This window comes from Chiloscyllium plagiosum, unplaced genomic scaffold, assembly GCF_037043375.1.
Source record: "Chiloscyllium plagiosum isolate Xiang-an unplaced genomic scaffold, Cpla_swu_hap1 HiC_scaffold_2, whole genome shotgun sequence".
Taxonomy (NCBI): domain Eukaryota; kingdom Metazoa; phylum Chordata; class Chondrichthyes; order Orectolobiformes; family Hemiscylliidae; genus Chiloscyllium; species Chiloscyllium plagiosum.
Window position 1 is genome coordinate 75,972,071 of NW_028270140.1, and position 13,889 is coordinate 75,985,959.

Genomic DNA, 13,889 nt, shown 5'->3' on the forward strand with positions numbered 1-13,889 from the left:
GACTTACATGTCAATAACACCTTTAATGCAATAAAATGTTCAAGGCACTTTGCAGGAGTATTTTAAAGAAAATTTGAATGAGTCACATAAGACAACTTTGGGACAGATTATCAAATGTTTGGTCAAAGAGGTATGATTTAAAAGAGCCTTAAAGGAGGAAGGAATGATATAGGGGTGGAGAGGTTTGGGAGGGATTCCAGAGGTTTAGGCCTATAGGCCACCAATGATGAAGCAATTAAAATTGTGGCTACTTTAAAGGCTAGAATTAAATGAAAGCAGATATTTTGGAGGCTTATGGGGTTGGAGAAGGTGACACAGAAAGGGAAAGCAAAGCTAGGAAGGGATTTGAAAACAAGGATCATCTTTTGCTTCACTAGGAACCAGAGTGAATGGGGCTGATGTGAGTAAAGGAACAGGCAGCAGAGGTTTGGATGACCTCAAATTTGTTTAGGGTATAATTTTAGAGACCAGCCAGAAGTGCATTGGGGTAGTCAAGTTTAGAGGTAACAAAACAGACAAATAAGGTTTTCAATATCTGATGAGCTAGTGCAGAAGTAAAATTGGACAGAGGTAGAATAGACAGCCTTAGTGATGGCCTTGGTATGTTGTTGGAAGCTTATCTCAGGGCCAAATAGGATTGCAAGTAGCAAGATTTAGTCTCAGACAGTTGCCAAGGAGACAAATGGAGTCATTATCTGTGGAACAGAATTTGGAGCAGCAATAATGCTTCTGAGAGCCAGCATGTAAGTGAAATATAGGAAGAAACCTAGTGTAGATATTTGGGGAAATGGGAAGAGAAATAATAGAAAGTGATACCCCACCTGCAGATACTTTCTAATCAATCTGCTCAGAGGTGTCATTATACATCTCTAGAAGACGTGGGACTTGAATCCAGGTCTATCTGGTTTAGAGGTAGGAACACTACCAATATGCCACAATAGGCTTTCCGTGTGTTATCTATAATTTGTTTTTTATTAACCTATATTTCTAATCAACCTGTTCAGAGATGTTATTATATACCCTCTGGGGCAGGCGGGACTTGAAACCCAGACCTCTCAGTCCAAGGGTAGAGGTACCACTGTCCACAAGAGGGCCCTTGTATCCTTTCTATAATTAGTCAAACACAAATGCAATCAGGTAAGTGAAGCCCCAAACAGCGAGATGAATTTGAAATGGCACTCCAGGAAGATGACTTGGTCCATTGCATCAAAGGCTGCAGACAAGCTGAGAAAGAAGAGGAGCTGAAGGTTATCCATGTTGCAGTCACACTGCATGAAATTTGTAACTTTGGTAGGATTTGCTGAAATCCATATACACCACATCCATTGCTCCACCATCGTCGATCTGTCTTGACATCTCCTCAAAGAACTCAGTAAGATTTGTGAGGCATGCCCTGCCCCTCACAAAGCCATGCTGACTGCCTTTAATCACACTATGCTTTGCAAAATAGTCATAAATCCTATCCCTCAGAATTCTTTCCAAACCTTTGCTGACCACAGACGTAAGACTGACTGGTCTGTAATTGCCAGGGATTTCCCTATTACCCTTCTTGAAAAGAGGAACAACATTCGCCTCCTTTCAGTCCTCTGGTACGACTCCTGCTAATATCTGCTAACATGAAGACCAGGAGGGAAAGTTGGGTGATTTGCATTGTAATGGACGTAGGATCAGGATTTGGGTCTCAGGGACAAGTAGTGTTCACAGAGGTATGAGACAAGCTAAAAATGTAACTAGAGAAAGCTGTGAATTTAGGATGGGGAATGTGAGTAGTTTAGAGGATGTTTGGTTGAATGTGCCAATAGAACAGAGGGAAGCAGCAAAGGCAGCTGACTGGTCTCATTCCTATTGATAAAGACTTTCATCAGTTCCTCACATTTCTTGATAGAGGGAAGAATGGAGGAGAGAGGAGAGGGGTTTCAGAAGACCAATTGCAGAAGCAGGAAAAGAAATATCAGGGGTTATCATTGCATTCCATAATGATTCTTGAGAAGAAAACAGTGAAAACAGATGAAAACAGGACCCAATAGTGCATTACATGATCTGGACAAATGGATGGCAAAATCAATTTCTGCCCTACTCTTTCAAATCTGTGCCCCTTGGACCTAAGGGAGCATAAATGAAAGCAATATCAGTAGAACAGCCGTAGGTAAGAGAGAGAGTAATGATTTTATTGGGGACTAAGGTATCAAAGGTGAAAAGGGTGTGTTTGAGTAAATCAGTAACTGCAAAAATGTTGTGACAAATGGAGGGCTAAAGGTTAGTCAACTGCAGTTCAAATGAATTGGGGATAGCCAAAATGTGTTTTAGTAGTGAACACAATGCCAGCACCATGTCAGTTTTGGCAGGGTGACTGGTGAGAGGTATATTCAGGGAGGCTTCATTACATGTTACGGTATTATCACCACTCAGCCTGACTTCCATTCTGGCCATTATGATGATGCAATTATCCACAATAAGTTGATGAATGATAAAGGAACATTTGGAGTAAAGTCCAAATCATTGCCAAGGTCCAAATGAATTAAACACCTCCCAGCAGTTAATTGGCCCTTATTGGACCATCTCTCAGTGTAGAATTTTGGCAGCAGTAATTCTGACTCTAATTCTGACAACCAGAGGCCAGAAGATCTCAATTGCTGACAGGGTTACCAGGAACTGCTGGTGATTACAGGGTGCTACAGGTTCCTTATCAGGGACTAGATCCAGGGGCTCACATACAGGAAGGTAGATGGGTGTTATGATAGAGTGCAGAGAGGATTGGAGGTAAGAGTGGTGGTTTTCCGTGTTCTTCTTCTTCCCAATACGGAGTTCCTCAAATCGTCAGTGAGCCACTAGCTCATATGAAAGAGTTTTCTGGGAAGGTTTTGGGAGGCTTAGGCAGGTCATGTGACTCCTATCTGTTCTCTGAGCCATCACTTAATTAAATCCATGGAGTCACAGAATTTTACAGTATAGAAGGAGACCATTTGATCTACATAAGAGCTACTCAGCTATTCCCACTCCAGCCCCATTTCCATCAGACTCTCACTTCATCCCATAAATTCAGCTCTCTTTTGAAACCTCCTATGGAATCTGGTTCCACCACTCTCCCAGGAAGTGCATTCCAAATCCTAACAACTCTCTGAGTAAAGAGGTTTCTGCTTATCTCACTCCTAGCCCTCTTGCTAACAATCTTGAAATTTGTGACCCCCTAGTTACTGACATGCTGACTAGTGGAAATAGAATATCCTTTTTTACCCTGTCAAAAATGTTCATAATTTTGAACACCTTAAAAGGTCACCTCTTAATCTTCTCTGCTCCGAGGAGAACAAGCCCAGTCTCTCTAATCCTTCCTTGCATCTAAAATCCATCATTAGATTACTTACAGGGTGGAAATTAGCCCTTCAGCCAAAAAAGTCCACACTGACCCTCTGAAGAACAACCCACCCAGACCCATTCCCCTACATTTACCGCTTCACCTAACACTACGGGCAATTTAGCATGGCCAATTCACCTATTTTGCACAATTTTGGACTGTGGAAGGAAACTGGAGCACCGGAGGAAACCCACGCAGACACGGGGAGAATGTGCAAACTCCACACAGACAGTTGCCTGAGGCAGGAATTGAACCTGGGTCTCTGGCGCTGTGAGGCAGCAGTGCTAACCACTGTGCTGTCATTCCTGGTATCATTCTAGTAAATCTTCCTTGAACTCTCTCCAATGCTTGAACATTCTTCCTTAAATAAGGTGCCCAAAACGAAATACAATACTTCAAATGTGGCCTGAACAATGATTTGTAGAGGTTTATTATCACTTCCTTGCTTTTATGCTCTATGCCTCTATTTATAAACCCAAGGATCCTACAATCCTTCTTAACAATCACATTAATTTGCCTGGCTGCCTTCAGATAATCATGTATCTTGATGTGTCCCTCTGTTCATACATTTCACTCAAAGTTGCACCTTTGAGTCTCTATTGTCTCTCCATGTTTCTTATACCAAAATGTATTACCTCACATTTCTCTGCATTGAAATTCATCTGACCAGTGTCTTGTGGTGGGCACAGGGATAATTGGTATCCATTGTCTCATTAATAAGTGGATGAGTTTCCTAGAATGACCCCATTCCACCTCTGACTTAATTGCTAGAAGTTTTATCTCAGTCAGGAGACTGACACAATTTGTCCTCTGATTAAGTGAGCACGGTTGACACGTTTTCCATCATGCTCAGATTGGATTAATTTCCATCTGCTGAGAAAGAAACTCAATGAGAGTTAAGGATGGGGTAGCTGGTGTTCCTTTCATAATGAGCTAGCAACCAATGTCTCAATGAACATTTTGAGAGATGCTGAAAGAGGGAAAAAAAGCCAAGCTGTAGGTTTGCATAAAAGGAAGTCAAACCCGTGATGAAAACATGTATACAGGAGTGTCAAAGAGTACTGAAGGAAAAGAATTTGGGAGGACATTGCCACTGAGCTGGGACAGGTGGAAGGAAGCATGGTGATAGACGTCAGGGGACTATGAAGGATAAAGAGAAAAGAGGTTAAAAATAGAAAAAAACATTAAATAGAAACTATGATCATGGCTCCAAAGCAGAACATACAGCTTGTGCCAAAGAACTTGCATGACATGCTAGAGCTCTTGGTGGAGGGAGACAGGAACACAAAGTATATCATTCCTCAGGTCCCAAGACCTTTTCAACACATAATTAGAAATTCCTAGAAATAGGTAGTTGTGACAGCTAATGCCAGCAACATAGCCCTTTGAACCAGGTTGTAATTCCAAAAGACGTTTAAAGCCCTTCACACAAGTGGGCAAGGCTAGTGATCATTTTCTTACATGACATATTCTACTAACTAATCTTACATGTTGCTCCATTCTCCACACCTTCTGTACCACCCATCAATTACTATTAAACAAGTCAAACTCCATATTCATATACTCCATGTATTGTACCGGCCAAGAATTTGTAGTCAAATTTGAGAATAAAAAGCTAGTTCCAGTTCAAGCAGGTCTTTACCAGAGATTACAATACAGGGGTTAGGGTTGAACTAATTAGTATACTTAAAGTCTGGGTTAAAATTTACACACAATAAATTAGAATTGGGGAAATTATATAAAGGGAGGGTATTTATGGGGAGATATGTCAACAGATGACAGCAAATATCTAAGGGTAAACATACTCAGTGAGATACTTCCTAGGTCACTGGTCATAAACCATCCACCCCCTCAACTGCCTTCTGCTCCCCTACTCCTCCTCCACCCACCATCGCGTCCACCTCATACCCTCTGTTCAAACCTGGGACAGGAGAAGTTTAAAAAGAGCTAATAGTTTTTGGCACATGCAAAAACAGATATTTCTACTGAGTGTTTTCTCTGAAAAAAGTTGCATTTTAGAAATAAGTACTAAAACACAGCTTTGAAAAGGTTTTCACTTTTCAATAGAGCTTTTTGGCAATTCACTGTTGTTATCTAATATGTTTCAATGTACTGTTAAACTAGTTGCCATAATCGTTTTTTGAAATGGATGTGAAATATTAATTAGCTTTAGGAATTCTGTTACAACACTTGTGAAATTATTAGTGCTTGGAAATATAGAGTGCATTAGAAATACTGATAGGTTTTGTTTAATTTAATTATAGCAAAACTTCCATTTTTGATATTTTACTGCAGCAGTAATGTGATGTTTGACATGGACCTTGTCTTGTTTGTGTGTGTTACAGTGCCCTATCATGTTCTGTAATGAATAGCTGTTTACAGTGTTTTGTTTTATGGACTTAAGGGGCAAAAATGAGTTGTCTGAGTGTGGATCCTCATGGTGGACCCAGAAGGGATAGCATTTTTGTTGCAATAGATGGATTGCTAACTGCAATTATGCAGCAGCAGGCTAATGAATGTGGTGAAGGTATGGTGCCCAGCCAATTATATGGATCAAACCACTGTCAATTGATGGGGTCAGAGGTCTGGATGCCATTTCTATGTTGCCACAGGACATGGCTGCAGACATTACGAATAGCATATGAACAATAGAAAAAAAGGAGGCCACTCAGCCCTTCAAGCCTGGTTTGCCAATCAATAAGATTAATGGACCAGAGAAAGGGCTATGAAAGACAGAACCCAAAATAATAAAGTTGTTGCACCCAGTACACATCAAAGGTGCACTGCAGAAATTCATCAGGGCTCTTTAGATATCACCTTCCAAACCCACAAGCTCAACAAACTTGAAGGACAAGGACTGCATGGGAACAACATCACATGCAAGTATCCCTCCAAACGCTTCACCATTCTGATTTAGAAATATATTGCTGTTTCTTTACCGTCGCTTAGTTAAAAATCTTGGAACGCCTCTCAATTGGCATTGTGGACCGACCTACCCCAAAAGAACAGATTCAAGAAGACAGCCCACCATCATAGGGATCTGACCCTCCTTCCTTGCAAAGGAAGTTCGGATGGAGGAGGTAAGCAGCTGTGGAGTACAGCAAAAAAGACCAAGATTTAGTACAGTAAGAGAGGGAGTGGTCTACTCTACACTGTAAGGGTGAATTTGAATGAATGTTCACTGTGGGTGCAGGATGGGCCAGAAGTGAAGGGCTGATCACTTGGATTGTGAGGGTGAATATGCCTGTCCCCTGTTGCTGTATGTAAGTGACCTGCATTTGCATCTTGGTGGTAGTGTCTTCCAAGTTCCATGACAGGATGACAGACACAGAAAACCCATCATGGGCTTAAGGACTGCAGGTGATAAAAGGCCCATGCTCTGGAGACTCACTCTTTCCTTCTGACTGCACGAGGTCCCACAACATGTGGAAAAGGGTAAAGGCAGGGACAAGAGGCGATCATCTGATCTTTGACCCCCACTGAGATGGACACACTCAAGTTCATCAGGGACCAGGACAGTTGTACCATTTTCAATGTAGAGAACAGAATGTTGGGTGCAGAGACGGAGAAGGACCAGGTTTTGGCACCACCACTGGGCACAGATGAAGATCACTCCACCCATAGATAGGGGTAAGACCCTGGAGGACAGGGTGCTAACTGGCAGACTATTGATATAGCCAGAAGATCAATGCAAAAATTGCCCAACGTGATCTGTGCAATGTGCCTGGTTACATCTTCAGGTGTACCTTCCTCCTTAGAAGGCTGGAAGTTGCCAGTGCAAACAGAGAGGCCCAAGGTCCTGCAAGAGGTTCTCCAAAGGTGGAGCTCCACAGCCTTTCTATCAGTGATAGAAACTCCTTCAGCCGTAGCTGCCTACTGAGGAGGTTTCTGTACTGCTTCAGGCACCCCTCAGTTTTCCAGGACCTGCCAGGCCTCTGATAACCGGAGGATGGACCACAGACATTGCAATCCACCTCATCCACATCAGCTGCATATGCAAAGAATGCACATCATCACAGCACATGGTAAAACTTTAAAAAGAGCACTTAGACACACCATAGTAGCATGGTATCTACCTTTGATGTAATATATTGTTCATGTAGGAATAGCATGTGGAACTTCTCGGAGTTTGAGACATTTGAGGGCTGAACACAAGCCAGTGCAAACCATTGACGCATTCTCCCTATAAAATGTGTTTGTAAAAATGGTAATAATGCTTTCTCCCATCAGGTCTTAATCCCAGGTGTTCTGGCATCATCATGACAAATCTCCTGAGACACATGCTCGAGGCTATTATGAGTGTACTGGGTATAGTTAATCTTTTACTGCACTATTGGAGTTTGTGTATGATGAAACAGCGTTCGTACTTTCACTACTGCATCCTTCATTCATTGATTGGTGTTTGATGCCTGGCTTCTCTCTTGTTCATCTTGTTCTTTATCTGGGGTGTCGTTAGTGTGCTTGGTTATGTTCTGCTAAGGCTACTACACAGTCTAAAGGTTTTTCTGCCAACAGGACAGGATACCATAGCCAATTGAGTTTTGGATAAATTGCTGGTTTGGGATTTGCTCTTCTTGCATTTTCTGTCTACTGATATGTAGGAGTTTTCAATGAGGCCACAAGGTATTTGCTTCTGGCAGGTGCAGTGATCCTGGGCAAGATTGGCCCAGGACTCAATGTCAACATCAAATTCCTAAGTGAAGCATTCCAAGTGTCCTTGGAGTGTTTCATTTCACAACCCTGTCCGTAAAATATTCTCATTGGTAAGCAAATGTCACACATTCTGACATGATCAGCCCAATTCAGTTGTGACTGCCTCAATATGCAATGAGCACTTGGCATATCAACTCGGTTGAATGCTTCAGTGGCAAGTCCTGTCATCTAATCTCCACAAGCTTTCAAAAAGACTGCTCTTTGGAATTAGATTGGTACACAGTCCAAGACTTGCATGCATTGAACAAAGTAGGCAGGATGATAGTTCTATACACTTTTAGATTGACAGGCAGACTTACTCCTGTTCATTCCCAGAATGATGCTTGAGGTCTGAAGGCCACACTTGCTTTGGCTCTTCTTGCATGTATTTCATCAATATAGACAGCTCAAGATGTTGTGCTCCTGAGATAAGTGCTCCTATGTATAATTAGCAGGTTCGGGTCACAAACAGACGTTTTGCTCTTAAGACAGGGCTTTTCTGGAGCAAGTTGATACATTCCTCAGTTTTCTTCATGCTGCTTAAGTTGCTGCATGCCTGAGATACATAGTTGTCAACTGTTAAATCTAAATCAGATTCCCAACTGCAACGTGAGTATCTGATTAAAATATCAGAAGTGAAGTATTCAACACTTTCACACCAGGACTCACATACCTTACTCAATCCATTTCTGTAAAACTGGAGGCAAGTGTTCATGTGACAAGTTAAGGCTACTTTTCACAACTGAACATTTTTAACCCTCCCTACCCCTTAACCCTGTCAGTAATGATGCCTATATGTTGGTTATTTGGTATTTTAAGACAGAGCGTTTCAAACATGGGTTATAAATTTATCATGGGCAGCAGTGCACAGAGGGCAGTGGCAGTTCAGCAGTCTATTTTACACTGTACAGAACCATAAACTAGTTACAACCCCAAAAAGATCCATTCAACCCAGTGTCTGTGCCTGTGTCTGTGTCTGTGCCTGTGTCTGTGTATGTGTCTGTGTTGGCTCCCCGAAAGAGCAATTCACATATTGCCACTCCCCTGCCTTTTGCTCACGTCCCTGTGCATGCCATTTTTCAGATATTCAGTATATTTAGAAAATGGAGAAACATTTACAGGAGAGAAGGAGGCCATTCTGTCCATGGTATCTGTGCCTTTGTAGATGGGAAGCACCAAGCCCAATCCCATTTCCAGCACTTTTACCATATCCCAGGAACTTCCAGGAATTCAGATGTACATCCAGGCACCTTTAAAATGAGTTGAGAAATTCTGCACCTATTAGCCTTTCAGACAATGAATTCCTGCTGAATTTTGGTTGAAAAGTAAAATCCTCATTTCCCCTCTTATTTTTCCACCAATCACTTTAAATTTAAACCCCTAGTCAAAGTGTGAACCACACAATGTATTGGCAGTGTTAGTTAAACCCAAAGCTTTAACTTACCCCATTTCCCACCCACCTCCCTAATGATCAGTACTTGGGACCTAATCTGCTTTGGTTTGTTAAGCCCCAAAAGAATATGAAAAACTCTGTCTTATTTGATTAGTCATCTGGAAGACTGCAATTTGAAGCATCACTTGAAAAAAAAACTAGTTTCGTATCTTTTGGTTCACCCAAAATTGGAATCTTGAGTGTTTTGTTTTCTGAATTTAATTGCTTTAATATTTTATTTGCACAATCATATTTCTGTGAGGATGTGGCCCAATTTATTGGGATGCTATTAACACTTTCCAAGTAAGTTAAACCAAAGTTAATCCTGACATTTTTTTGCTTAATCTCAAACCCTGTATATTTAAATATCTCAAAGCATGACTTCTAATTTTAAATTCCCTTTTTATTTTATGTACCATACATCAATCAAATATAAAATGTCCCCACACAAAATCATTGCATGGTGCCTGTCAGATTTGCTTTGTGATCAGAGTAAAACATTGCTGGGTCTGCTTTTAAGCTGAACGGAACTTAATTTCAACAAGAAGCACCTAACTGAGAAATCCCATATCTTTGTTGAATCATTCAACCTATAAGTGCATTTGTTTAGTTTCTATATTTTACCTATTTTTATTTTTTCATTTGTGGGGTGTGGATGTGACTGGCTGGCCAGCATTTATTAGCCATTCATAGTTGCCCTTGAGAAGGTTTGGTGAGCCGCCTTCTTGAACCGCTATAGTCCACCTGCTGTGAGTTGACCCACAACACCATTAGGGAGGGAATTCCAGGATTTTGACCCAGTGACAGTGAAGGACCAGTGATATATTTCCAAGTCAGGATGGTGAGTGGCTTGGAGATGAACTTGAAGATGGTGTGTTCCCATATATCTGTTGACCTTGTCCTTCTAGATGGAAGTGATTGTGCATTTAGAAGATATTGTCTGAGGATCTTTAGTGAATTTCTGCAGTGCATCTTGTAGCGAGTTCATACAGCTTCTATTGAGCGTTGGTGCTGGATGGAATGGATGCTCATGGGTGTAGTGCCAATCATGTGGGCTACTTTGTCCGGGGTAGTGTAAAGCTTCTTGAGAGCTGTTTGGGTTGCACTCATCCAGGCAAGTAGAGAGTATTACATTACACTTCTGACCTGTGCCTTGTAAACAGTGGGCAGGCTTTGTAGAGTCAGGAGGTGAGTTACCCACCACAGTATTCCTAGCCTCTGACATGCACCTATTGCCACTGTGTTTATTTAGTGAGTCCAGTTGAGTTTCTGGTCAATGCGAGCCCCCAGCATGTTGATATTGGGGGATTCAGTGCTGGTAACACCATTGAATGTCAAGGGGCAATGATTAGATTGTCATGGTGAATATCATAACCTGGTACTTGTGTGACACAAATGTTACTTGCCACTTGTCAGCCCAAGCCTGAATATTGTCCAGACCTTGTTGCATTTGAACATAGACTGCTTCAGTGTCTAAGGAGTCACAAATGGTGTTGAACATTATGCAACCTTTGGCAAACGTCCCCACATCTGACATTATGACAGAAGGAAGCAGCTGAAGATAGTTGGGCCTAGGAAACTATCCTGAGGAACTCCTGCAGTGATGTCCTGGAACTGAGATGACTGATGTGCAACAAGCACGACCATCTTCCTTTGTGTCAGGTATGACTCCAACCTCTAGAGAGTTTGCCCCAAGTTTTGCTAGGGCTCCATGATGTTGCACTCGGTTGAATGCAGCCTTAATTTGAAGAAGTGTCACTGTCACCTCATCTCTGGAATTTAGCTCTTTTGTCCATGTTTGAGCCAAGGCTGTAATGAGGTCAGGAGCTGAGTGGCCCTGGCAGAACTCAAACTGGGCGTCACTGAACAAGTTGTTGCTGCTTGATAGTCCATTTGAACACACGTTCCATTGCTTTACTGTTGATCGAGAATAGCTTGATTGAGCGCTAATTGGCCGGGTTGGCTTTGTCCAGCTTTGAGTCATACCTGACACAAAGGACAATGATTGTGGTTGTTGGAGGTCAGTCATCTCAGCTATAGGACATCTCTGCAGGATTTCCTCAGGATAGTGTTATCTATTTCTTTAGGTGGCTCAAAAAATACTTCACATTGAAAATTTTCACCCTGCCCTAGACTTTCAGCTCTAGAAGTATGTTGATGAAAGAGCTATAAAGGTCTAAACATTATTTTTCCTGCAGTACAGAAATCAACTCTAGCATTGCTTTGATCCCAGCTAATGATACTTCTAGACAGATTAGATCCAAAATGAAAACTGGCTTGAAAGATCATATGTTTTTTCTTGTTTAGTTAATTACATGGTGGTTAATCAACAAAACAAATTCACCCAAGGCTGTAGATCTTCCTTCAAAATAGAACAGACATTTATGACACAAAAAAGGATAAATAAAGCATAACAAGCTATTTAAATATAGAAGACAATTAGCAAGATCAAAAACACAAAGCAAAACAAGCTTTAATCTTTCACTGACACTCTCCATTATGGAGAGTTGAGATCAAAGAAATGACAATTCTGAAGAAGAGTCATAGAGTCATACAGCAAGGAAACAGACCCTTCAGTCCAACTAGTCCACGCGACCATGTTCCCAAACTAAACTAGTCTCGCTTGCCTGTGCTTGGTCCATGTTCCTCCAAACCTTTCCTATTCGTGAACTTAGCCAAATGTCTTTTAAATGTTGTCACTGTATCTACATCCACCACTTTCTCTGGCAGTTCATTTCACATGAACCACCCTGTGTAAAAAAAAGTTGCCCCTCATGTCTTTTAAAAATCTTTCTCCTCTCACCTTAAAAATATGCTCCCTAGTTTTGAACTCGCCCACTCCAGAGAAGAGACCCTTGTCATTCAACTTATCTATGACTCTCATTATTTTATAAGCCTCAATAACCTCGTCATTCAATTTTCTAAGCTCCAGTGAAATCCCAGTCTTTCAAGTCTATTTTTAAATCTCTAACCCTCCATTCCTGGCAACATCCTTTTCATATCGAACTCAAACCATTAGCTTTATTTCTCTCTACAGATGTGACCAGACCTACAGAGTCTCTGCAGCATTGTTTGTGTTTGTTTCAGAGAAATTACATCCTTATCTTAATCACTTGTGCAGCTAATTAAGTGACAGCTTACAGTTTTGTTTTTGTGGAGACCATTTGATGAGGTCAAATTCAATTCAACAAATCTGTCGATATAAACTTTTCATAAATCTCAGAGCCTAAACCTTCTCAATTCTAATAACCTGCAGATTGCTACTGAAATGTTCCTGCTCTCAAACTTTCAGAAACTAAACCCTTTTGCTGAGATGTCATGAACTGCTCTGAAATTCTCCTCGGAGAAAAAACAAGTTCACTCCTAAACATAACCCTGGTGTTTTCTGAATTGAATTTGTTTTTTTAAATATTGCTCAATCCCACATTCTTCTGAACTGCAAACAAGGCTAATACTCTTGAATCTGGATTAGTGGTGCTGGAAGAGCACAGCAGTTCAGGCAGCATCCAAGGAGCTTCGAAATCGATGTTTCGGGCAAAAGCCCTTCATCAGGAATAATAGCAGTGAGTCTGGAGCGTGGAGAGATAACCTAGAGGAAGGTGGGGGTGGGGAGAAAGTAGCATAGAGTACAATGGGTGAGTGGGGGAGGGGATGAAGGTGATAGGTCAGGGAGGAGAGGGTGGAGTGGATAGGTGGAAAAGGAGATAGGCAGGTAGGACAAGTCCGGACAAGTCATGGGGACAGTGCTGAGCTGGAAGTTTAGAACTAGGGTGAGGTGGGGGAAGGGGAAATGAGGAAACTGTTGAAGTCCACATTGATGCCCTGGGGTTGAAGTGTTCCGAGGCGGAAGATGAGGCGTTCTTCCTCCAGGCGTCTGGTGGTGAGGGAGCGGCGGTGAAGGAGTCCCAGGACCTCCATGTCCTCGGCAGAGTGGGAGGGGGAGTTGAAATGTTGGACCACGGTGTGGTTGATTGGTACGGGTGTCCCAGAGATGTTCTCTAAAGCGCTCTGCTACGAGGGCCCAGTCTCCCCAATGTAGAGGAAACTATTTATAGAAGTAACCAACATCTATATGCTTCTATTTTGAAATCCAAATTTCAACACTGTTATCAAAATATAAAATTTCATCACATTAAATACAACTGAAACATAATTTCAGAGAGCAGTTAAGGTTTATCTGCATTGCTCTGGACCTTGACATTAATGAACAAAATATTTTTTATGACAATCTTGTAATTTAATTTAGATTATTGATTCAGCATAAAGGAAGGGATTAAAAGAAATTTTGCCTTTGCAAAGTTCCAAATGCCTTGTTGCATGGAGGAAAGAACAAGTGCATCACAGAGCCAGCTGTAATGCTATTAGTGAATATCGCTGTAGTCACAACAGCAGGTATTATTCCTTGCCATAGGT